Genomic DNA, 26,943 nt, shown 5'->3' with positions numbered 1-26,943 from the left:
CTGCTTAATTTTTTCTAGGCATTATCACTTCTGTCATATTATTTATTTATTTTGTGTATTGTTTTTCTCCTCAGACTAGAATGTGAACTCCAACAAGGTAGGGATTTTGTCTGTTGTGTTCACTGCTGTATCCTCTGCCCTAGGACTAGTGCCTGTCGTTTAGTAGGTACTAAATAATAATTTAATAGGATTACAAACTTATAAAAGTATAATAATAATGATTTCTCAAGTGAGTGAATTCTTTATTCTCAAGAACTTAAAAATCAAGCTAGAAAGAGAGACAACTGTAATATATCACTACAAGAGAAAGATGTCAAGAGTCATAGAAACAAAGGAAAGACTGATTTGTCTCTGCCTAGAATCCGTCAGTTACCACAATGGGCACAATGTTTATCTGGGCATTGAAGAACGAGACAGTGTTTTCTAGGTTTTGAGGGGAGAGCCTTTCTAGGGAGAAAGATGTCACAAACAAAGGCTTGAAAGCAGGAGTATTGTGACATTTGGGAAACAACTGAGAAATCTGAGGAGACTGGAGATAAATATGTGTGCCTATATTTAAGACTGGGGAAATTAGGTTGAAATACTAAATTAGTCCAAAAATGTCTATCTCTGTAACAAATTTGGATTTCACGCTGCTGGCAGTGGAGAAACTTTGCAGTCCTTAGTAGGATTATGCTGAGTCCAGGTGTATCCATACGAAAAACAGACTTGGTGAAGAGAGCAGGAAGACTGAAGGGCAAGTGGCCTGTAACTCAGGTGAGAGGCTATTCTGGTACCCACAACCGAAATGAATACCTGACCTAAGATAATGTTAGATATGAGTTCTAAATTTCTTTTCAAAGAATCAGTATGTCAGTGTGTTCAATTCTTTGCCTTCTACTTTTAAACTTAACTTCCTCATAAAGCAACTTTTATTGATCACCTGCCCCACCCTGACTCATTCCGATTATCTACTCCACCCTGACTCATTACATGCTCTGTCATAACCATTTTTCGCGCCAAACCACTCACCCCGTCACTCTCTTTAAATTAGCCAATCGGAATTAGTTTAGCCTGCGCGGTCTAACCTTAGCCAATAGGGGAACGACACAGCAGCAGGGGCCACGTGCATCAGGGATAAGAACCCCTTCCCCTCCCTTGTCCAAGTGTGCTCTCACCATTGCTCCATCTGTAAGGGTGCACCCTTCTATAGAAGTACCTTACCTTGCTGAGAATTAAAAAGAAAATTTTATATTTGAGTGCTATTTCTTTTGTGGCACTGGAACTTTATATATAACAATAAGATATTAAAAAAGGGCTCATATGGATAAATCTAATCTACCTGACCTAAGATATTCAACAAGGGGACATGTGGGGATTATGGGAGCTACAATTCAAGATGAGATTTTGATACAGGAGCTAAAAAGAAATTATTTAGGCAGTTAGTGAGGGTAAGAGATCCTCAGTAAGGCTACCTTTTTAACAAAAAGCAGCCCCCAAATAATTGCTTTTCTAACAAAGAGCAGACTGAAAAATCAGGCTGCAGACATGGAAAAGCAAGCTAGAAGCTTGCACTGGTGAATGCTGGCAGCTGTGTCAATAAGAAAAGGCTACCTGGGGACCAGGCATGTTCACCATGGTGGCTGCATCTTCCCTTTTCTTTGTCAACTACGTGTACAATAAAGAAGCAGGCAGCATGGCACTGGTCAGGAGGAGAATCCATTGGCATAATTAAAGATTAGGGTGGGGTGGCTAGCTTCTTCGTGTGCTATGTAAATGGAACACCCGGTCTGACTAATCTTTTGGACCCTATGTAAATCAGACACTGCCGCCTCAAGCCCACCTGTAAAACCCCATACAACCACGGAACAGGAAGACCCACTTGGGAGCCCTGCTCTCTCTGCAGGAGAGAGAGCTTTTCTCTTTTTTTCTGGCCTGCTAAACCTCTGCTCTTAAACTCACTTCTTGTGTGTCCCTGTGCTTCATTTCCTTGGCGTGAGATGACGAACCTCGGGTGTTTACCCCAGACGATGACGCCGCTTCACTATGGGTGGGGACACAGCAAAACCGTATCAAAGGAAGAGACTGATGGCTCTCTCTCTTTCTGTGGGGCAGCCTGAAGTTATAGGACACACTCCTCATTATGCAATGCTGATGAGGAGAATAAGCCCCAAGCCCAGGGTAGCCTGCTGGAAGACTACCAGGCTGCCCCAGCTGAGGACATTAGATCATTCAGTCCCTAGCTGACCTGCCAGCTGACAGTAGAAGCATGGGCAAGTCCAGAGATGAGCAGTGTTTGGTCCAGATAAGCAGAACTGCTCAGAATTCCATAGACTCAAAGTTTTGGAGTAGTTTGTTACTCATTAGTAGTTAATGGATACAAATATCTTAAAAATTTACAACACTCATGAACATAATATCAACAATGAGAAAAGAAATAACCTACATAACCAAAACAACTACAATTAAAATATATAATTTTGTCTGAAAAAAAGATATTCAACAAGGGCTCATATGGACCAATCTAATCAGTCATGAAGATATAATCTACATTGCTTGCCTGCCTCTAAATGGTAGTGGAAAGAACTCTGTCCAAATGTGGCTACCCTTTAGAACTTAGAGATCATTGGGATTATTGGCTTTGGCTTAAATTTAGCCTTACACTTTTCCATCCCTGTAGAAACTGTTTCTAAAACTTTCCACGGCCATTAGGGCAAGGTCTTTAAATCTCCAGCAGTTTATTGTGAAGATATTATTTTCTGAACAAAAACAAAAGACATGGATATTTACGTGACTAAATGTTGACAAATGGTTTGGTTTTGAATTTGATCCTAATTCGTCAGGCCTATTTAGCCTTTCTCAAACAAACTTCATCATCTATAAATGGTTTATGTCACAATTGACTATTCTGTGCAATTTAAAAAAGTATTAAATACGATCTTCACATGGTAAGGTACTACAAGCGTACAAACATGACTCACATACAGAGAAAAGCATTCGAGTCACAGTGCCTGTCTGTCACTGGACCATTCCAGTCTCCCCATAATCAAGTGACAATAGAAATTGGGGGCCTTGAAAATAATACTTAATAGGATTGCTTCTCTGTCAAGAAGACATTCGTGCTTACATTAACTTTCTAAATCTGAATTGAATGATTTCCAAAAGATTGTCTTTTAGTTTTTTGTTCCTAAATGTTCTGTATTTTAAAGTTTACCAGTAATGTGATAGTGGATATTCTAAGTTGTGTGCTTGTGTATGTGTGTGCTTATGTCATGGTTATGGGGCTGATGAGTAACTAGGCTTTGACCAAGTAAGTATTAAGGAATCAAGACCATCAGTTTTTTTTTTTTTGAGACGGAGTCTCGCTCTGTCGCCCAGGCTGGAGTGCAGTGGCGCGATCTCGGCTCACTGCAAGCTCCGCCTCCCGGGTTCACGCCATTCTCCTGCCTCAGCCTCCCAAGTAGCTGGGACTATAGGCGCCCACAACCGCGCCCGGCTAATTTTTTGTATTTTTAGTAGAGACGGGGTTTCACCGTGGTCTCGATCTCCTGACCTTGTGATCCGCCCGCCTCGGCCTCCCAAAGTGCTGGGATTACAGGCGTGAGCCACCGCGCCCGGCAAGACCATCAGTTTTTAAGTGACATAATATGCTTATCCTGAGAGATAGTATAAAATCCAGAAAAAGTCTTGCTTTTATTTTTTTAATGATAAAGTTTGTTTCCTAATAACACTTTCTTTTTTTTCCTTTCTTTTTTTTTTTTTTTTTTTTTTTTGACAGAGTCTTGCTCTGTCACCTAGGCGGGAGTGCAGTGGTGTGATCTTGGCTCACTGCAACCTCCATCTCCCGGGTTCAAGCGATTCTTCTGCCTCAGCCTCCCAAGTAGTTGGGATTACAGGTGCACACCACCATGCCTGGCTAATTTTTGTATTTTTACTGAGATGGGGTTTCAGCATGTTGGCCAAGTTGGTCTCAAACACCTGACCTCATGCGATTCTCCTGCCTCAGCCTCCTGAGTAGTTGGGATTATAGGCACGCACCACCATGCTCAGCTAAATTTTGTATTTTTAGTAGAGACGGGTTTCACCATGTTGGCCAGGATGGTCTCGAACTCCTGATCTCACGTGATCCTCCCACTTTGCCATCCCAAAGTGCTGGGGTTACAGGCATGAGCCACCGCACCTGACCCTGTTTCTTAATAACACTTTCTTGTTAACCATATCTATATATTAATAGTGAAGAAATGTCAAAGCCCAAGTTTACCAGAAATTGCATATTTAAAAAATCTTCTGCTGTAAAACATCATGGTATAAAAATCATGCCCTTTCATAGCTCTGGGGAAATTGGTGATCTAAAGTGTCTGAGCCTGGATTATAACCCTACTGTGAGTTCATTTCACATTGAGTAGTAGTACTCGATAAAAATATACTTGACTAAATTCTGGGCATTGATGGTATTTCATTTTTGTGGGTGTTCTTAGCTTCACTGGACTAAGAAATAAACTTGTTCTGGGAGTGTAAATAACAGTCTTCTCATAGCCACCTCATCCTTTCTCAGCTTCTGTGCTGGGTTCTCATTCTTCCTCTGGCTTTCCCAGCACAAGCAAAGTACCCTGAAATAAGAAACTTCGTTTGGAATCCTGACCTTAGCAGTCTCCATCAGCACGTAACAAACTGCCGCAGATGTTTCTGTTTTCTTTTTGTCTTTGTATAATCATTACATTGAAGAGGCTTTGCATCCTATTGGGTTCTCACTTTTGGTTTTATTGGGGAGGAAATTATATGGCTTTAGAAAGTTAAGTAGAGCATTTTTCCCCAGTGTTGTAAGCCTTCTGAAGAAATACAACAGCATGGGAGGCATACTTACTTCATTTTAGAGTACAGCCTAAACAAACAAACAAAACTCTCCATAGGAAAATGAAATAAGACGTTGTTTAATAGTTGTTACTTTAGGAGAAACTACTGGAGTTTTATATTTTGAATAAAACATTTTTTAAAATTAAAAAAAATATATATATATTTTAAGAGACAGGGTCTTGCCCTGTCGTACAGGCTGGATTGCAGTGGGGCTATCTTGGCTCGCTGCAACCTCGACCTCTTGGGCTCAAGCGATCCTCCCACCTCAGCCTCCTGAGTAGCTGGGACCACAGGCATGTACCACCACGCCTGGCTAATTTTTGTATTTTTTGTGGAGATGGGGTTTTGCCATGTTGTCCAGGCTGGTCTCGAACTCCTGGGCTCAAGTGATTTCATTGCCTTGGCCTCCCAAAGTGCTGGAATTACAGTTGTGAACCATTGCACCTGGTTTATATTCTGTTTTGAGAAGATTTTTGATATTTCCAACAAAAATGGTAACATCATAGCAGCAATCATTTGTGTGGAAGGGTAAGCCAGTGATCACCAAGGAAGTTGGTAAGTCCTAATCCAGGCAGGTTCAAGAATTAGGTTGTGATGAGGGTTGAAGCAAATAAATCTGAAGAAGCTTATTAATAAAGCAAGATATCCTGTAGGCTACATGTTCTCAGATAGTATTACAATATTCCATGATGGCAAAAAATTTTTTGGTGTATAATTTTCTGTATAAGATTTCCATAATACACAACCCATTCCCAGTGTTCTATTCCTGAACTGCTATATAGAGCAGTGCCTAGTGTGTAGTAAGAGCTGAATAAAAGCTTTAGTGAATGAATAATTCTTGATACATTTTGGAGGTGATATTTACTGAGCAGTTACTTTGAGCCAGGCACTTTTCTAAGCGCTGATAATATGGTGGAATATAGACGTACATGAAGACAACAATTGCATTTTCATGGGGATTCTTGTTCTTCTTCCCATTGGGATTTATAAGCCATTAAACCATTGGCAGCACTTCTCCTAAAAGTGGATGTGTTAGAATCTGATACTACTACTACTACTTCTTTTTTTTTTGTTCTTGTCACCCAGGCTGGAGTGCAGTGTGGCATGATCTTGGCTGATTGCAACCTCTGCCTCCAGGTTCAAGTGATTCTTCTGCCTCAGCCTCCTGAGGAGTGAGTAGCTGGGACTACAGGCACCCAGCACAATGCCTGGCTAATTTTCGTATTTTTAGTAAAGACAGGGTTTTACCATGTTGGGCCAGGCTGGTTTCTAGCTCCTGACCTCAGGTGATCCGTGGCCTCAGCCTCCCACAGTGCTGGGATTACAGACGTGAGCCACTGTGCCTGACCATCATTCATTTTTTGGATTTTCTAAGATATGAACTGATACTATATTAGCTCATCAGAAACTTAGATTGGCATTGTAGGTGACATTAATTTGACATAGTCACTCAGAGAATGACAACATATATCCTAAGCTTTTGCTTTTAGAAGATTATTTTTTAAAAAAAGCCACATGAAATAAATTGTTATTGAAGATACTTACATTTAACAGCTTTCATTATGTTGTTAAATATTCTCAGTAAAGTAACTGGCAGGAGCCTCTCTCCTGAAAATGAAAAGTGCAATAGGTAATAATCATTTTCTTTCTTTACTTTCCATTTCATGAATAGTTTTACTATTTTTGTGGGAAGCCAAATGTTAAATTTTATATTTAGCTGATCTACCAAGAATTAAAAAAAAGTTTCTTTCTGACAGTTTTATAAAGGAAATATACCTTAAAGAGTCCTTAAAAAGTATGTTTTAAAGGTTGCCATGGAAATGGTAAGATTGAGAAAAATAACTATTTGGCTTTTTTTCCTTTGACTTTCTAATGACTTTATAATGAAGCTGCGTATTGATTTTATAATGAAGCTACATAACTGATATTTGCCAAGGGATAATATGAATCTTTTTACAACTTTGGAATATAAAGGCTATTTGAAATCTTTCCCATTACCAAAACCTTCTCTTGACCCCCTCGTCTCCTATCAGCTCTTGTCTAATTTCACTACCTTCCTCACTAGCAAACTTCTTTGAAATGGTTATAAATAATTTCTGTCCATTAGGAGACCACTCCATTAGGGCCTCCTTTCTGTGCTTCTATTAATACAAGTGTTTCTGTTCCATGTCCTCTGTGTAGCTAAATTCAGGGGCCAATTCCCAGTCCTCATCTTAACTTGACTGAGTAACAGCATTTGACGTCATTGGTTGTTTCCTTCTTTGAAGCTGTGTCTGCGCCTATTCACCACCATAGCCCTCCCTTTTTGTTTTATATGGACCTCACTGGGTGGCTGCTGCGCGGTTTTCTCTACTGGATTCTACTCAGCCTATCATGACCTCAAATACTGCAGCCTTGCAGGGGATAGCCTTTGGATCTTTTCTCTGTCTATATTCATTCACTTGGTTGTCTCTTTTTTTTTTTTTTTTTTTTTTTTAAGACGGAGTCTCGCTCTGTCCCCTAGGCTGGCGTGCAGTGGCGCGATCTCGGCTCACTGCAAGCTCCGCCTCCCGGGTTCACGCCATTCTCCCGCCTCAGCCTCCTAAGTAGCTGGGACTACAGGTGCCCGCCACCACGCCCGGCTAATTTTTTGTATTTTTAGTAGAGACGGGGTTTCACCGTGGTCTCGATCTCCTGACCTTGTGATCTGCCCGCCTCGGCCTCCCAAAGTGCTGGGATCATCTTTTTTTTTTAAAGTCAAAATTGGTACATTTTATTTATGTAAATTATATCTCAATAAAGCTGATATTTTAATAAACTTAAAGAGTAAATTAAGGCATACATTAGTTTTTTAAGTTATCTGTACTTATTCTGTTGAGATATTATTATTTATATTTTTTTATTTCCGTAGGTTATTGGGGAACAGGTGGTGTTTGGTTACATGATTGTTCTTTAGTGGTGCTTTGTGAGATTTTGGTGCACACATCACCCGAGCAGCATACACTGCACACAGTTTGTAGTCTTTTATCCCTCACCCTCTTCCCACCCTTTCCTGCTGAGTCCCCAGAGTCCATTGCATCATTTTTATGCCTTTGCATCCTCGTAGCTTAGCTCCCACTTATGAGTGAGAAGACGTGATGTTTGGTTTTCCATTCCTGAGTCACTTCACTTAGAATAATAGGCTCCAATCTCATCTAGGTTGCTGCAAATGCCATTCATTCATTCCTTCCTTTTCAAGGCTGAGTAGTATTTTATCATATGTGTGTGTGTGTATATATATACACACACACACGCCCCACAGTTTATCTGCTTGTTGATTGATGGGCATTTGGGTTGGTTCCACGTTTTTGCAGTTGCTGATTGTGCCGCTATAAACATGTGTGCAAAGTATCTTTTGTATAATGACTTCTTTTCCTCTGGGAGGATACATCTTGAGTACAGAGATTTGGCTGTCAAAGGTTGTCAACTTTTCTTTTAAACCCTATACTTCAAAATATCAGAAAATCTGTCAGCTCTTCCTTAAAAATATATCCTAACTTTGAGCTATCAATGACATATTTTGAGTTCAAGGCAGTTTCATTTCTTACTAGGTCTATGGCAATCAGTTTTGATTGCGTTTTCCAGTTTCTTCTCTTGCTTTCCTCACCCTAGGGCCACCAATGGCTTACAGTTTCATTCAGAATGAAACCTAAGTGCTTACCATGACATTTAATATCCTCTATGAAATGAACTTGACTTATTTCTCTTTCTGCATCTCTTAGCAATCTTGACCTCCCCCATAGTACTTCAGCCACACTTGCCTCTTTGTGATATCATTAGTCATGCTAAGTCTTCCAGGGCTGTGGCATATGGGGCTTCTTCTGCCTGAAGTACTTTCACATGATAACCTGTTAGCACACTCTTACTTCATCAAGGTGTTTTCTCAATGCCACCTAATCAGAGAGTCCTTCCCTGCCCCTCAATCAAAAACATGGGACCTGCCAGCCTTTTCACTACTCATCCTCTTACTCACCTTTATTTTCTTTAAAGCAACAGTCCCCAACCTTTTTGGGGACCAGTTTCTTGGAAGACAATTTTTCCATGGATTGGTGAAAGGGGTGGGGTGATGGTTTTGGGACGATTCAAGTGCATTACATTGATGTGTACTTTATTTCTAGTATTATTACATTGTAATATATAATGAAATAATTATACAACTCGCCATAATGTAGAATCAATGAGAGCCCCGAGCTTGTTTTCCTGCAACTAGACAGTCCCTTCTGAGGGTGATGGGAGGCAGTGACAGATCATCAGGCATTAGAGTCTCATAAGGAGCATGCAACCCAGACCCCTTGCATGCACAGGTTACAATAGGGTTCATTCTCCTATGAGAATCTAATGCCACCACTGATCTGACAGGAGGCAGAGCTCAAGCAGTAATGTGAGCGACCACGAACACGGCTGTAAATACAGATGAAGCTTCACTCGCTTGCCCACTTCTCACCTCCTGCTGTGTGGCCCTGTTCCTAACTGCTGTGTGGACCAGTACTGGTCCATGGTGCAGGGGGTTGGGGACCCCTACTTTAAGTCACCTATCAATATTAATTATTGATTCAGTTGACTGATGGCTACGTTTCTTCAGTAGAATGTAGCCTCCCTAATAGCAGAGATGTTGCCTTTGTGTTTTTTGAAAGTATATCCTCAGTATTGGAAGAGTGCCTGACCTGTATATAGCAGGTACTCAACAGATGTTGTTTCCAATGAATGAATGGAAGAAGTAATGAATGGGTTTTAGTGTGTTGGAATGGAAGTGTTTGCTATTCTTATGTATCCATAAAATGCTGGTTGTGGCTATATGATTAATCAACTTGATGATGCTTCACCCTGGGCATCCCACATTCCTCTGGTGAGCCCACGCAGAGGTAATGGAAGGGTCATTCTAAATGCTTTTTGCCAGAACAGTATCTTGCTGCTTGGAGTTCTCCTGGGAAACTGATCTACTACTGCTGAGAAACATGATGTAGTTTCCACAGCAACACCATTGATGATCACTCTCACTCCATCAAGAATAGATTAGAGGTTGAGCACGAGCCATACTCTTTGGTCACTTCTTCACAAGAGCAGGATTTATTTTTAACTCTATGTAATTATTTGCTGGAACCTTATTTTGCAGAACTGTTATTTTACAGTGGGGGTACTGGGCAAAGGTATTTAAATTGCTCTAAAATAAGGACACTTTGGAAGTGTTTTCTCTGTAAAGGAACTTGTCCAAATTTGACTTTTGAGTCAACTTTTAGACGGAGTCTCGCTCTGTCGCCCAGGCTGGAGTGCAGTGGCCCGATCTCAGCTCACTGCAAGCTCCGCCTCCCGGGTTTACGCCATTCTCCTGCCTCAGCCTCCCGAGTAGCTGGGACTACAGGTGCCTGCCACCTCGCCTGGCTAATTTTTTGTATTTTTTAGTAGAGATGGGGTTTCACCGGGTTAGCCAGGATGGTCTCGATCTCCTGACCTCGTGATCCGCCTGTCTTGGCCTCCCAAAGTGCTGGGATTACAGGCTTGAGCCACCATGCTTGGCCTTGAGTCAACATTTTTATTGAATATTTAGGGCTTATCAAAATTGCTTGCAGCCCAAATAAAACATCAATCAGAGGGATACATTTTACTGGTAGAAATTCATGACTTCATTGGATTAACATTTTACAGGAGTTTTGTGATGTATATCTCTTCAAGTTACAGTTTGACAGAAGTTGCATTAAATCTGCCATTTTCAGATGAATCCTGAAGATGGAGAAATTATAAATAATTTTTATAAATGATAAAGATATGTTCTTCTCTAATAGTGAATGCCACAGTCAGAATAAATAAATAATTTAAATGCTTATTTGAGATCAGAATTGCTTTCAGGAAAACATACCATTAAAGCTAATGACAGAAAAGTCATAATGGAATAAATATTACAACAGGAAGATGATTAAAATTCTCCATAGGAACTTTGTACATTTTAAAATTAATAAAAAATTAATGCTATTTGCTATTTCATTCATTAAAAATATTCCATGTTTAGTAGGGAAAACATTTGTTAGACTTGGTAATGTATTATAAAATATGATAGGTTAGAATAGCAAAAAATATTATATAAAACTTTTTTTTCTGAAGAATATAGAATAATTACAGAAGGAAACCTAGAAGACAACACATTACTGAAACACTGTTAATGATAGTGTGTAAAATCAAATTATTTCAAATTTAAAATTACTATAAAATTTAAAAATTTAAATGAAAGAAATGTGAACATTTTGACACATAAATTACATTTATTTTTCATATTTTTTCTAGTACTTATCTAAATCCATACACATATTTAACAGACATAGTCATAAGGTACATGCTATGTTATAGCTATAATTTTCACTTAAAGTCATATATATTTTTATATCTTGCTACGTGACTTTTTATGAATATCATTTTTTGTTTGTTTGTTTTTGAGATGGGGTCTCGCTCTGTTGCACAGGCTGGAGTGCAGTGGCGCAATCTCGGCTCGCTGCAACCTCCGCCTCCTGGGTTCAAGCAATTCTCCCGCCTCAGCCTCCTGAGTAGCTGGGATTACAGGCGCATGCCACCATGCCTGTCTAATTTTTGTATATTTTTGGTAGAGACAGGGTTTCACCATGTTGGCTAGGCTGGTCTCGAAATCCTGACCTTGTGATCTGCCTGCTTCAGCCTCCCAAAGTGCTGGGATTACAGGCATGAGCCACTGCGCCTGACCATGAATATCATTTTTAGTGATCACTTGCTATTTCACCCAGGAGATTGCTGGAATTTGCTTAAACTACTTTTCTAATTCTGTACTCAGTCACTTTCTGTTTGCTTTCTGCGTAGGCACTCACAATATTTAGTTATAATAACTCGCTATGTGGTATGATTGGAGTAATGACAAAAGAGATTTCTCATTTCAGAGTTTCCATGTTAAGTTATACCCTGGCCTGGATCAGTTAGCATGTTTGTTCCAGCCAAATATAAAAAATACATTTTGAACAGAGAAGACACAACAATAAGGTTTGAACCTAGGCTCAACTTGGGAGACCAGATCCGATGGGTTGACATTGAGAAAGGATTTTGAGTAAGGATGGACACCCCCAAGGGTCAGAGGGGACACTTCATTTGCAGTATAAAATCTGTTACTGGACAAGGTATAAAAATTGTACAATTTTTATGGAGTTTGGTGTTATGTAGATGAAAACTTTATAAATGAAAATAAATAGCTATAAATATTTTTTTTCCTGTCTTTGGGCTGAAAGAAGTTTAAGGAGATGTTACTGATTCACAATGCATATCATAGTGTGGGCTGAAAAATAATAAATTTACCTAATCCTAAATGTACTATAACACAGGAACATGACTGTGATGTGGTGGTTCAAATCAGTAAAGTCAGAGCTGCACTTATCAGTTCCGTTGTTTGTCATTAAATCATGAGGAAAATAACAATGACTAGCAAGATTTTAGACACTGATCTATTTTTTTTCAGATTCTTTCACAGTCCAAATGACTAAGACATCACTGGAACAAGGGTTCATTTAAATTGTAAGGCAGTATACAAGCAGCAATTAAATTACATCTTTTTCCATTAATGGCTGTGTTATAATTTAAAAACTAATTGTTGTTCACCTATGTCCAGCAGTGGCCATTTATGACCAAAATGATAACACTCAATTTTAAGGATTTAATTAGAGCAATGAAGTAAATTGTAAATTACATGAATTGTAAATCGTGTGTATAAATATCGCAGTAATTATGTTCATTTACTCATGTAAAATATTTTTTGAGCTTTTTGTGTGTGTCAGACACTATTTTAGGGAACAAAGTGGTGAATAAAACAAAGTCCTTACCCTCATGGAGTTTATTTTCTAGTGGAGTGACAGACACGAAACAAGCAAATACAATACACAATTTCCAATTTTGAATGCATAGTAAAAAATAAAAGTAAAAACACTGGAAGAAGACCTGGTTCATATAGGGTGGTCAGAGAAGGTCTTTCCAAGTTTGAGATATTTGAATCAAGACCTAAAGAGGAGACAGAACCAGCCTGCCATTAAGAGGTAAAAGATGCTCCAGGTGAAAGAGTCACATGTCCCAAGGTGTTGTGGAAGCATTCTGGGCATCGCCCAGGGAAAGTGATGAGGCAGGTGGGAATGGAGCAGAGTGACTGAGGTTAGGAGTGGTCTGAGGAGACAGGGAGGTTGGGAGGCTAGTGGTGCAGATGGTATAGGAGCTTTAGACTACTTTGATTATTATTATTATTTTTCACCCAGGGTGAAATAGGAATCCATTACAGGGTTTTGAACAGAGGAAGGACATGCCTGGTTTGTTTTAAAAGATTGACTCTGCTGTGTGGAAAATAGGCAATATAAAGATGAGGAGCAGAAAAAGAGAGGCCTGTGAGCAATCTATAGAAAAGAGGCAATTGTGGCTTTGACATGGTGGAAGTGGTCAGATTCAGGATGTATTTAGAAGGACAAGCTGTTAGGTCTTCAGACAGTAAAGTGTCATGTTAAGTGAGAGGCAAGGACAACTGATGCTTCTGGTCTGAGCATCTGGTAGGCTGAGGTTGCCCTTTGCTGAAATACAGAAGAGTGTGGAAGAATCAGTGTGGTATGGGTGCAGCTCAGACCAAGAGCTTGATTTGGGACGTGTGAGTTCATGATGCCTATTAACCATCTAAATGGAGATTTTGCATAGGCAGTTTAAGATATATCTAAAGCTCAGAAGTTTGTTCTGGAAATATAAATATTTTAAGTCTGTTCATAAAGCAGGAGCATTAGTGATATGATTAGGTTTTGTGTCCCCACCCAAGTCTCATCATGAATTATAATCCCCAGGTGTTTAGGGAGAGACCTGGTGAGAAGTGATTGGATTATGGGGGTGGTTTCCCCCATGTTCCTATCGTGATAGTGAGTGAATTCTCATGAGATCTGATGGCTTTATAAGTGGTAGTTTTTCCTGCACTAACACACACTTGCTCTCTTGCCTGCTGCCATATAAGACATGCCTTCTTCCCCTTCTGCCATGATTGAGGCCTCCCCAACCATGTGGAACTCTGAGTCAATTAAACCTCTTTCCTTTGTAAATTACCCTGTCTCGGGAAATTCTTTATAGTAGCGTGAGAATGGACTAATGCAATCAGCAAAGACCGAAACTGAGTAATCAGATCCCTGGAATGAAAAATGAACGTCCCAGAGTATTCAGACAGCAGTGTGTGGCCAACAGGGGACCCTGAATGACGATCCAGAAGATTGTAATGGGCATCCCCTTAGACACACTGACCCATCTGTCTGGGAGTGTTTCTTAATCCCCTGTGACTTACTGTACTCACTTATTTTACAATTTGTTTATTTATCTGATACCTTTTAGCAGGATATAGAAAGGGACCTGTAAGATTATCCTTCCAGACCGGTCAACTGAGGAGCTCAATAAATTGTACCGAATAGAAGTACGTTCTATGAATCCATAAGACAAATGCAACGTGGTCATCCATTTGGATAAAACATTTCTGTATGATATTGATGGCCATTCATTCATTCTTTCATTCTGAATGCTTACTATGTATGCCTTTATGCTCTGTGTTGGGGATGTTTCAGTGAACAAAAAAGAAAAAAATTCTGTGGAACTTTCATTCTGTAGGGAAGATATAGACAGTAAAAATATAAGTAAAATATATACTAGATGGTGGTATTTAGAAAAAACAGACCAGGAAAATGAGACTGGCTTTATAATTTTAAATAGGAAAAGGCATTATTAGGAAGGTTACATATGAAGTTTTGTTTTTTCTTTCCAAATTTTATTGTCCAGGAACAATCCTTGATAGTTTCCGTACAGGTGTCTGACTACATCCTAGATGAGATTTACAGCTAGCCTAAATTCTGTTGTGAATCAGCACCAGCCTCAGCTTTCTTGGTATTAGGGGAAGAAGGGTTTTGTCTGTAGTTGTCTGCATCAGCTTCACCTCCAATGAGTCTTAAGGGTTGCTCTTCTTCAGTCTTTGGGTCATGAGATTTTCAGTGGTGGTACACAATGTTGCAGCTTTTACCATCTATTAGGGTACCACTGGATGCAAGCCATCTCTCTCCTGTTCTAGGATGCTGCAGGTCCAGTTATAGAACAAGACAAGCATCAGAGAAAAAGAGACTATGTGACAGTCTTGCATCAAGCCAATCTTGCATCGGCTTCTTGTAAATAATAGATATCTGTACAAGACCTCCACTAGGAAGACATTCTAGAACTACAATTATTAGTAAGTGTCTGAAGGATTAATAGAAATTGGACAGATAAGGCAAATATTTGAAGACCTAAAGACTGTCTCTTATTTTTTTGTTTTTTTTTTTGAGACAGGACCTTGCTCTGTCGCCCAGGTTCTAATGCAGTGGCATGGACACAGTTCATTGCAACCTCTGCCTCCTGGGCTCAGGTGATCCTCCTACCACAGCCTCCCAAGTAGCTGGGACTACAGGTGCATATCACCAGGCCGGGCTAATTTTTTGCATTTTTTTATAGAGGTGGAGTCTCACCATATTGCCCAAGCTGGTCTTGAACTCCTGGGCTCAAAGGGATCCGCCTGTCTCGGCCTCCCAAAGTGCTGGGATACAGGCATGAGCCACCATGCCCGGCCTATGAAGACATTTTGAATGTCTCTGTTATCTATATCTGGGTATGTTCTACAATTGCTATGTTAACTTGGAAAATGACTACCTCACTTTCAACTGCAAGTTTCAAAATTTTTGAGTTAGGTATAGTGTTGACTCTTTTGATTGATGGATTTTTCAGCTTTGAAATGTTAAAAAGAAAAATACTATATTCACCTATTATTTTTCTTAATTTCTAATTTTTTTTGGGTATATAGTAAGTATATATATTTATGTGTATATGAGATATTTTGATAGAGGCATACAATGTATTATAGTCACATCAAAGTAAATGAATGAGATGTCTGTCACCTCAAGCATTTATCTTTTGTATTATAAACGTTATTTATGGTAATTAAAACTAATGTTGGGGCTGGGCACAATGGCTCATGCCTATAATCCCAGCACTTTGGGAGGCCGAGGTGGGTGGATCACCTGAGGTCAGGAGTTCAAGATCAGCCTGGCCTCCAACATGGTGTAACCCTGTCTCTACTAAAAATATCAAAAAATTAGCCAGGTGTAGTGGCAGGAGTTACTCAGGAGGCTGAGACAGGAGAATTGCTTGAACCCGGGAGGCAGAAGTTGCAGTGAGCTGAGATCATGCCATTGCACTCCAGCCTGGGCAATGAGAGCAAAACTACATCTCAAAAAACAAAAAAACAGAAAACCAAAAATCTAATGTTGGATAAAGTAGAAACATGTATATATACTTATAATATTCATTCACGTCTATCTTTTTATCACAACAATAATTAATGTAAAGTATTGTTTTGTTCTTGTTACTCATTGTGCCTAGGGATTTAGTCCATGTGTGACTGCTAATGTCAGTGCTACTGTGATCTCAGGTACACAAAGTAATGAATGAACACTTGGCCTCTGGAGTCCATAGATGGGGGCAGAGATCAGTTCCTCACTTTTGTACTGAGTAACTTGGTACCTAAACTCTTTTAGCATCAGTTTCCTCATCCAGAAAATGGTGACCATAAAATAATTCTCATGAGGTTGTTGGGAGGATCGAATCAAGTTAGATAACATTGGTGATGTGCCTCACCTTGTGAGATATACGGAAGGCACTTAGAAAATGGTAGATGGCACAGAATAGTGGGAAGTTAATTGGATCCCAAAGGACTCATACATGTGAATTTGTGCTTCATAACTTATTCTTCAGCATTTCAAGGCTGCTTCAATACAACACGCAACTCTATCATTCATCATTTTAGTGACTATCTCTACTTACCTATGTTGTACCAGTTCTTCCATTAATAAAATTAATTTATTTTTAGATATTAAAATTCTGTTTCTGATTGAATGCCGTTTCCCCAATATCCCCCAAGGCAATGTTTTCAAAAGTTTTCCACAGAACAGTAACAAAGATGGGAACTCTGCCAATTAAATGCTGTGTGGACAAAAGAAGGTTGAAAAACACTATGTATACTATCTCTCTTTTGCAGAGTCACAGGCATAGCAAGAAGTCTTATAATAAAAAATATCAGTTTTTCTTAGTATAATCTTGTATTTCCCAAGCAACTTGATAACTGAATTCTTTTTATTTTTACTGTATTATTATTTTTAATTCAGGGTGAAATACACATAGTATTAAAGTTTACCATCTTAACCATTTTTAAGTATACAGTTTAATGGCATTAAGTACATACATATTGTTGTGCAATCATCACCACCATCCATCTCCAGGACTCTTGATCTTGTAAAACAGAAACTTTACCCATTGAATTATAACTTCTCGTTTCTCTCCCCTCACCTCCATCTACTATGATCGTACTTTCTGGCTCTGTCAATGTGACTGTTCTGGGCACCTCATGTAAGTGGAATCATACAGTATTTGTCCTTTTGTGACTGGCTTCTTTCATTTAGCATGATGTTCTGAAGGTTCATCTATGTTGTAGCATCTGTCAGAATGTTTTTTCTTTTTAAAGTGGAATAATACTCCATCGTTTGTATGTACTGCATTTTGTTTATCCATTCACCCATCAGTGGGTACATGGGTTGCTTCTAATGTTTGGCTGTCATGAAAAATGCAACTATGAACATGGATGTACAAACATCCTATGAAAGAGAACCTGCTTTTAATTTTTTGGGTATATACACAGAGGTAGAACTGCTGGGTCATCTGGTAATTCTGTTTAATATTTTGTAGAACTGCCATACTGCTTTCCATAGTGGCTGTATCACTTTACATTTCTCTAACAGCGCACGAGAGTTCCAGTTTCTCCAAATCATCACCAATACTTGTTATTTTGTGTTTTCATCTTCATTTGTTTAATAGTAGCCATCCCAAAGGGTGTAAGGTGTATCTCGTTGTGGTTTTGACGTGCATTTACTTAATAATTAGTGATGTCTAACATCTTTTCATGTGCTTCCTGGCCATTTGTATAATTTCTTTGGAGAAATATCTATTCAAGTCCTTTGCTTATTTTTAATTATTTTTTTCTTGTTCAATTGTAGGAGTTCCTTATATGTTCTAGATATTTATGATTTGCAGATGACTTTTCCCTTTACTTAGATTGCCTTTTTGTGGATTCTGTCCTTTGATGCACAGTAATTTTAAATTTTGATGTAGTTTTGTTTATCTATATTTCTTTTGTTGCCTGTTGTTGGTGTCATATCTAAGAAATCATTGCCAAATCCAATGTCATCAAGCTTTTCCTTTATGTTTTCTTCTGAGCTTTGTAGTTCTAGATTTTATGTTTAGATCTTTGATCCATTTTGAGTTAACTTTCGTCTGTGGTGTAAGGTAAGGGTCCATCTTCATTCCTTTGCATGTGGACATCCAGCTTTCCCTGCATCATTTGTTGAAAAGATTGTTCTTTCCCCATCAAATGGCCTTGGCACCTTTGTCCAAATCATTTGACTATGTATGCCATATATATATGTCATATATGTCAGGGTTTGTTTCTGGGCTCTCTATATGCCTGTCTTTTTGCAAATACCACACTGTTTTGATTACTATAGATTTATAGTAAGTTTTGAAACCAGGAATTGTGAAACTTACAACTTCTTTCTTTTCTTTCAAGATTGATTTGTTTGTTTGGGGTCCTTTGAGATTCCATATGAATTTTAATATGGTTGTTCCTAATTCTTCAGAAAGTCCAATTAGGATTTTGATAGGACTTGTATTAAATCTATAGATTGCTTTGGGTAGTAATGACATTTTAACAATATTAATTGTTCCAATTCATAAACATGAGTTGTCTTTCACTTGCTGATTGTATTAATCTGCTCTCACGCTGCTAATGAACACACAGCTGAGACTGGGTAATTTATAAAGAAAAGAGGTATAATGGACTCACAGTTCCACATGGCTGGGGAGGCCTCACAATCATGGCAGAAAGTGAATGAGGAGCAAAATCACTTCTTACATGGCAGCAGGCAAGAGAGTGTGTGTGTGGGAACTCCCATTCATGAAACCATCAGATCCCCTGAGACTTACTCACTACCACAAGAACAGTATGGGAGAAACCGCCCCCATAATTCCATCATCTCCACCTGGCCTTGCCCTTGACACATGGGGATTATTACAATTCAAAGTGAGATTTGGGTGGGGACACAATCAAAACCATGTCATTAACATCTTCTTTAATTTCTTTCAATAACATTTTTTCAGTGTACAAGTTTTCACCTGCTTACTTAAGTTTATTACTAAGCATTTTATCCTCTTTTGATTCTATTGTAAATATAATTGCTTTCTTAATATCCTTCTGGGATTGTTCATTGTTAGTGTATAGGAAGCAAAGGATTTTTGTTGAGTTCTTTTTATTCCCACATAATACCTCAACATCCTTTAAAACTGGTGTTCTGAAAAGCACAGTTCACTACTCAAAACAATAAGCTTTGGAAATACCTCTCAAAGGGAGATATTTTTTGTTGTTATTGCTGTTGGAAAAATCTTTCTTTCAGCTTATTTGCTTTTTCACATCATTTGGAGAGCTTTGTTGATGTCATTTGTAACATTTATGATGAATCATGTTCTTATTTATTTTGAGGAAAAAACCGTAGAATATTTGAATAATAGTTGAATAAAAGTTGATTTTTTTTTTTTTTGAGACAGAGTCTCACTCTGTCACCCAGGCTGGAGTGAAGTGGCGCAGTCTCAGCTCACTGCAATCTCTGCCTCCTGGGTTCAAGCAATTCTCGTGCCTCAGTCTCTGGAGTAGCTGAGACTACAGGTGTGCACCACCATGTCCGACTCATGTTTTTGTATTGTTAGTAGAGACAGGGTTTCACCATGTTGCCCAGGCTGGTCTTGAACTCCAGAGCTAAGACAATCCACCCACCTCAGCCTCCCAAAGTGCTAGGATTACAGGCGTGAGCCACTGCACCTGGCCAATAAAAGTTGATTAATTCATCAACCAGATCTCCGTATTTATTTGCTGCTGCTGCTGCTGCTGCTGCTGCTGCTGCTGCTGCTTCTTCTTCTTCTTCTTCTTCTTCTTCTTCTTCTTCTTCTTCTATTATTATTATTATTATTATTATTATTATTATTATTATTTGAGACAGAGTTTCACTCTTGTTGCCCAAGCTGGAGTGCAGTGGCGTGATCTCGGCTCACTGCAACCTCCACCTCCCGGGTTCAAGCTATTCTCCTGCCTCAGCCTTCTAAGTATGTGGGATTACAGGTGCCTGCCACCATGCCCGACTGATTTTTGGTATTTTTAATAGAGATGGGGTTTCACCATGTTGGCCAAGCTGGTTTTGAACTCCTGACTTCAGGCGATCCACCTGCCTTGGCCTCCCAAAGTGCTGGGATTACATGCGTGAGCCACCACACGCATCCTTACTTGCATTTTATTAATTCAAGAATGAAAAGTTCGAATGTGAGTTTTACTGCATGTGAGTTATATGACTTTGCACATTCTGCTTAATAATTCTGCACCTAAGCTTTCTAACCTGTAAGACATAGTAACAATACCAAATACCAAATGTATTTTTGTTATAATCAAAGAAGATTTTATATGTATATATTTCATTTTAGAGAGTGTTTTGGATTGAAGATGAACAGCATGTATTATATTTATACTTTGCTATTGGTTCTATATGTTCTAAGTTAAAATATTAAAAAACTTTTAAACATTGAGTCTCTTAGTTCATGGAAAAATGAAGAAATATATGCAAATGGCACGGCTTGAAATACCATTAATTTGTTTCTATAATTTAGCCTTGTCAGTATTGCTAGACTTATTAATTTCTTTGACATTGATGAGATGTCTTTTGTTTGAAAGCACAAAAGTCAATTGTATTTTCTGAGCGGGGGCATCAGATAAGTTCCTAAGCATGATTTCTGAAAAACATTGAGCAAACTAGTAAGTGAGAAAGAATCAGGATCTTACTTGTTGGCAGCAGTCTTCCCTTCTCTTCATTATAAAACCCAACTTTTTTTTTTTTTTTTAATTTAGGCCTATGTATAATGTAAGAATTAATTCATTGATAAGGATAAAACACCATTGCTGCACTTCAAATCATTGACTGCAGAGACTAGTAATCCATAGAGATACGACCTGCTATCTTTTCTCTTTCCTTTATTCAAGGTTGTGGAACAGATTTGCCCCCAAAGATTGCAATTATTTTTGTCTTTAATCTCAGTCCTTTCGTAAGAGTTTAAACTGACTTCTTATCGCTACCCTTGGAGGTGGCTTTGCTATTATCTCTGTGGTGATAACGGGCTTTCTGCTGCACACAATATTGTTGCAGTCATTTCCCAAAGGGCTTACCACCTAAGCAGGAAAGCCCATTCTAGTGTAAAATATCTTAAGTGAGAAACATCAGCAGTGCCCGGTGACTTATTCCCTAACTCTGGTTGGAAAGAGATTTTAGTTCCTTGAGAGGTCCTACTGTTATGAGAGGGGGATCAGCCTTGTGTCTCTCCTAGGGTTGTCCCTGGTTTTCTGAATGTACATTTTGGTGTCTGCAGGCAGCTTTGCTCTGTGCTCATGGTAGGTGAGAAGGCTGCATTTAGTATCATCAGTTCACCCTACTTGCCAGAGCCTGACTCAGTCCTAGCAGTGTTCAGAAATAGCAGTTTTCTCTCTGTCTAAAATGACAAATGCTGAAGAATGCATTCGTCCTTTCATTATTTTATTTGTTGATTAACTTATTTGTTTATCAAGATGTGGCCAGGTGCGGTGGCTCACACCTGTAATCCCAGCACTTTGGGAGGCTGAAGCGGGTGGATCACTTGAGGTCAGGAGTTTGAGATCAGCCTGGCCAACACAGTGAAATCCTGTTTCTACTAAAAATACAAAAAAATTAGCCAGATGCTATGGCATGTGCCTGTAATACCAGCTATTTGGGAGGCTGAGGCAGAAGAATTGCTTGAACCCGGGAGGTGGAGGTTGCAGTGAGCCGAGATAGTGCCACTGTACTCCAGCCTGGGCGATAGAGTGAGACTCCATCTCCAGAAAAAAAAAAAAAAAAAAAAAAAAAAGGATGTACAATATGTAAGGCATTTCTGGGGGTACACAGATGAAAAAACTATCATTTCTGACCTCAAGGAACTGCCTGTTGAGTGGTGATAAATATGTAACTCTCCTACACTGTGAGTAGTACCAGCACACAGAGGAAAGACAACTGCAAGGTAGTGGGGAGGAAGCTTATGGTTGAGATTAGAAAAGAGCAGAGGAGGGTACTGAGGTGGGAAGACAGTGAAGAGAGGCTTTCAGAAGGGAGGGAAGTGTTGCATCTCCATCCTTGAGGCTGTAGATGAGAGAGAACACCTGCCTTGCCAGGAGGGTGGAGGGGCTGGAGTGATTGGAGTGAAACTTTCCCATGCCATTCCAAGGGGCCTGAGGTCAGGGCATGGACAGAACTCCAAGTTGCCACCTTCATTACAATAAAGTAATTCCTTCCTTCAATCAAACAGACCCAATTACTGGGAGGAAAAAACCAAGACATTCTAAACCAAGCCATTTGACAGGAGAAAGTTAAAATAGTCACCATCAAGCCTCACCCCTTTGACAGGATTTTAACAGGTGAAATCTATCCCATTAGTAATTCCCTATAGGACACCATGATAGCTGCCTGAGCTCCCGGTTCCCACGTTTACGCTATTGTTTTCCTTAGGCCCCAGATACAAACCTGGGATAATCGACAAACTAATTTTGTGCCCTTTTTCATGAACTCTCCAGCAGAGAATTATTCCACTTTTTTCAGCTCCAAGACACTGCCTTATCTGAAAGATGCTAATAGGATGGCATCTGCCTAGACAGGGATCATAAATATTCAGATCAATTCCATGTAGTACTTGTTATGTGCTCAGCTATGGCACTGACAAAAGATGAGTAAAACATAGCTGTGATCCTCAGAGAAACAGGGTAATTGTTTGCGGGGGGAAAAGAGGGGATGCTAAAAATTAAGCATGAAGGAGTCTTATGTTTACAGGGGAATTCTACACCAAAACACTAAAATTCAGGAAGATACATAGCAAAGGACCCAAATGAGCCTGCTAGAGAAGGAATTTTAGTATGTGTGGGGTACATCAGATCAGTGTGGGTTCATGGTATAATACAGGAAGGTTTTGTGAATGAATTGGGGCTTGGTTTTGAGGAATGAATAGGAGTTGGGTAGACAGAGTGGTTGGTGGGAGGACATTCCAGAAGGAGAAGAAGCACAGCAGAGTGTTGGGAGAATGACATGGGCATGAAGCTCAAGGAGAGAAGGACACAGCCTGATTGAATTAAGTGGGGCAGAGAAAGACAATGTTGGCAGTGCCGTGTTACCACTAAATTACGGGAGACTATAAAGATGAGATGGTTGCTCTTGTTTTTTTTTTTTTTTCCCCCAGAGAAATTAGAAACTCTTGAAGTTATTTGAGCAAGAGTTTTGTGAATGGATAAATTTACTTATTAATTTATTGGAAAAAAGGAGTGCTTTAGATGCTGAGAAGCAAGGAGCTAGGGAGACTGGTTTAGCAGTTTTAAGGGAATGAAATATTCTTGGATTCAAGCTGTGGCAATGAGGACAGAAATGATTAGAAGAAAATAACGTAAGCCTGGACAACATGGGAAACCTGTCTACAAAAAATACAAAAATTTCAGCCTGTCTCAAAAAAAGAAAAAAAAAACCCAAAACATAGCACTATGATGTGCCAGATGCATTTCTGTCTTTTACCATAATTATATTACTTATTTGTTCCTTGGAAAAACTCTTAATGAGGTATGTACAATGTAATCATTCCCACATTGGTATAATTGTACATACCTCACCCATTTACTAGATCAGAAAACTGAGGCCATGAGCAGTTGTGTAGCTTTTCCATTGCACGTGGCAGAGCCTTGATCCAATCAGGCAAACTGATGACACAGTCTGTACTCTTAACTGCTAAATCCCTTTGCCTCCAGGATGGGTAGAGGAGATGTTTGTGAAGAAACACAGATATTATTTGAAAAATCTATAATGGCAGCATCACTTTCTGGATAGCTTTTAACTGTTTTTTTTTTAACATAGTGTATTATTTGAATTAAAGATATGTAATATACTTTTAAAATAGAATGATGGTAGATAAATTTAAAAATTTATGTGATTTGCTTTTAAAGGAATAGAGAAAACTTAAATCTGTTTATTCAAATGCTTCTAAAGTGATAGGTTTTTATATTTTCCAGGAATAACTTGTGCATTTTTAGGTGTTGATTTGTCAGAAATGCAATTTGGAATTGTAAGTGTAAATGATTGATTTATACTATGTCTTGAACCCAAAGGAGGCCTTCTGTTCATAACACATTAGTTGATTGTAGGATTTGTAGCAAAATCCACACATTTTCCTTACATGGTGGGCAATTTGCCACAAAGCTTTTGGGTAACTTGCTAATGTGCCAGTAAATAGCCTGTTTTTAGCTCCACTGTCATAAGAATACTCTATCCTTATATTTGAAGACATAAAAAGCCTATAGAGAAGAAGATTTTTATTACTTCCTCAGTTCTTACTGTTTAAGTGGGGAATTACATTTCTAAGGAAAAGACAATCTCTCATTCGGCATTGGTTATTAAGTATGTAGTTTTCATCTTTCTTTGGGGGAAAATTTTAAGTTGTTTTATAAACTCTAGTAGTTTTATTAGATTACAAACCAACCCTGGAAGAACATTTCCATTAATATAATATTTGACTGGATTTGTGTTTCTGAGCTTAATGATGGGAGAGATAAAATGTTAAAGATCTCAAAATGAATGTATGAAAACATTTTACTGATCTTGTCCTAATTATAATTTCTTTTTATCTTTGTTCTTGGTTTAAAGCATATTTTACTTCAAACAAGGTGGATACATAGGAGTAGACTTTTATTTAATTAATGTTTGAAGAAGAATGGAGAATAGTCTTATTAAAGTGTAATAGATCAGGGTAACTTTTACTTTTAAGAGAATTGAAATTTTCTTTGCTGTATAGATAATTTTGGACGTGTTAGATGTTTTAGTGCAAAGATTCAAGTTCTTTCTTACGTTTGGGGTTATTTGCAAAACAGGAGAAGAATATTCAAGACTCTTGACAAAAGAAGCCTGTCTTTTCAGGAAAAACACTTCTCTTTCCAGGCATTTTCAGAATTTGCTTTGGAAGTTTTGTTGGTTATTTCACACTTGTTTGTGTTACCTAATGTAATCAAGTTATTTCATTTCCATGCAGGAATATGTGGCTTAATAAACCATTTGTAACAACACTTGGAATTTCTAAGCGAAAGACTTTAGTGTTCCTATATGTAAACACAACAGGCAAGGTAACTTCAGAGTTGCAAGGAGATAAAACATCACACTAATTTTTGTAAAGTCTTGACTCACTAGATTTACCTAAAGGAAGGAAGAAGAAAAAGAAATAAAACAAAACGAAAGATCTGTTTGTCTCCAAATGATATTACTCAAGCAGTAATATCATCTGATATTTACTCAAGCAGTGATTGCTGTGACTTATGCTGCAAGTTTTGTGATGTGCAAATAAAATCAGCCCAGATTTATGATAGCAAAAATATAGTCTGATAAGTTGCTATGTATATTGATGACTTTCTAGTCATTGTAGATCTTAGGATAAGGAATATAGTTTCTCCATATGCATAATATTTCAATATTAACATGATAGGAAAATGCAGAAGTTTAGTTATGACCTTAGTGCTAAAGTTGTACAGGGCTGCATGAGTTGGTAAGAAGAAAGTACACTGGGAGGAAAAGTAATAAATGAATATTTAAATTATATTTCCAATTATTAAAACAACACATTGGCAATATCAACAACATGAAAGTACAGAGAAGCAGAAAGAAGGAAGAAAAACTACCTATAACCCACAACCTGGAAACTGTTGTTAACTCTATTATATTTCCTTCCAGCATTCTTTATTCTGCCATATGGATACAACTGATTGGAATCATATTTAATTATATTTTTTTCTTTATTCATTTTTCACTTAACATTATATCAGGACCATATTAAAATTTTTTGGACATTTAATTTTTAATAGCTGCAAAATAATCAAGATATAATGTGTTATAATTTATTCAATGACTTTTATTTGCCCATTTGGTTCAACTTCCACTTCATCTTAGTTACAAATAATGGATAATGACCATATAGATGTATACATTTTTGTCATCTTCACCTCATTGTTTCTTCTGAGTTGATTTCTAGAATTGGAACTACTGGATTATTTATTCATTTAATAATTCTGTTACAGTAGGTAACTAGTCAGGAATGAGCAGGTCAGGAGAGGCCCCCCACCCCCACCAGGAATATCAGGCGACCATCAGGTGGTGGTCAGACCGTTGTTACACTATTTTTCTAAAATAATAATTGGTCACAGCTGGTGCCAGGGAAAGGCAGCCTCCTAATAGAAAACACCAGAAACTGGTGATCAGCAGGTTCCCAATAAGATCTCAGGATTAGGGTGAGTGGGCGCAAGCATGCACATTAAGAGGCCAAATGGCAGAGTTTAATTGGTATATGGCCTCCTAAGTACATTTGGTAAGGGACGAACACCTCAAGTGAGCGTGCATGTAACTCCAGTAAAGACACTGTGCATGCTCACTCCCAAGCGCTAGCAGGCCATTGCACATGCGGACAGCCCACCTCCAGGGAAGAGTCAGGGGAGAAAGGATGGAAGGCCCCGGAAGTATGCCAACATATAAAACCCTACCTCAAAGGTCAAATGGGGCACTTGATCTCTCAACTCGACTGTTTGGTCCTCTTCCAAGTGTTCTTCCCTTCCTTTCATTCCTGTTCTAAAGCTTTTTAATAAACTTTCACTTCTGCTCTAAAGCTTGCCTCTGTCTCTCCTTTTGCCCTACCCCTCTCAGTTGAATTCTTTCTTCTGAGGAGGCAAGAATTGAGGTTGCCTCAGACCTGTATGGATTCATGACTGGTAACAATTCCTGCAACAAAAATATTTTCGAGTGCTAACTTTGTGCTATAAAACGTTTTTTCCAATTCAGCTGTTTTTAAAGTTTATTCACAAAGTTACGCAACCATCACCACTATCTAATTTTAAACATT

At 38.6% G+C, this 26,943-nt stretch overlaps 1 protein-coding gene across 1 annotated transcript in view; it reads left to right on the top strand.

Moving 5' to 3' along the window:
- The first annotated feature begins 541 nt into the window (after window positions 1–541).
- Window positions 542–26,943, top strand: part of LOC105488276 (MAM and LDL receptor class A domain containing 1) — a 1,027,522-nt gene continuing 1,001,120 nt past the window's right edge. The window contains exon 1 of the mRNA XM_071070419.1: window positions 542–756. The gene's annotated coding sequence lies outside the window, so the exon portion shown is untranslated. The remainder of the gene's footprint in view (window positions 757–26,943) is intronic.

This window comes from Macaca nemestrina, chromosome 9, assembly GCF_043159975.1.
Source record: "Macaca nemestrina isolate mMacNem1 chromosome 9, mMacNem.hap1, whole genome shotgun sequence".
NCBI classification, from domain to species: Eukaryota; Metazoa; Chordata; class Mammalia; order Primates; family Cercopithecidae; genus Macaca; species Macaca nemestrina.
Note: the sequence above shows the minus strand (reverse complement) of the source record. Positions and strands in the feature narration are given on the sequence as shown.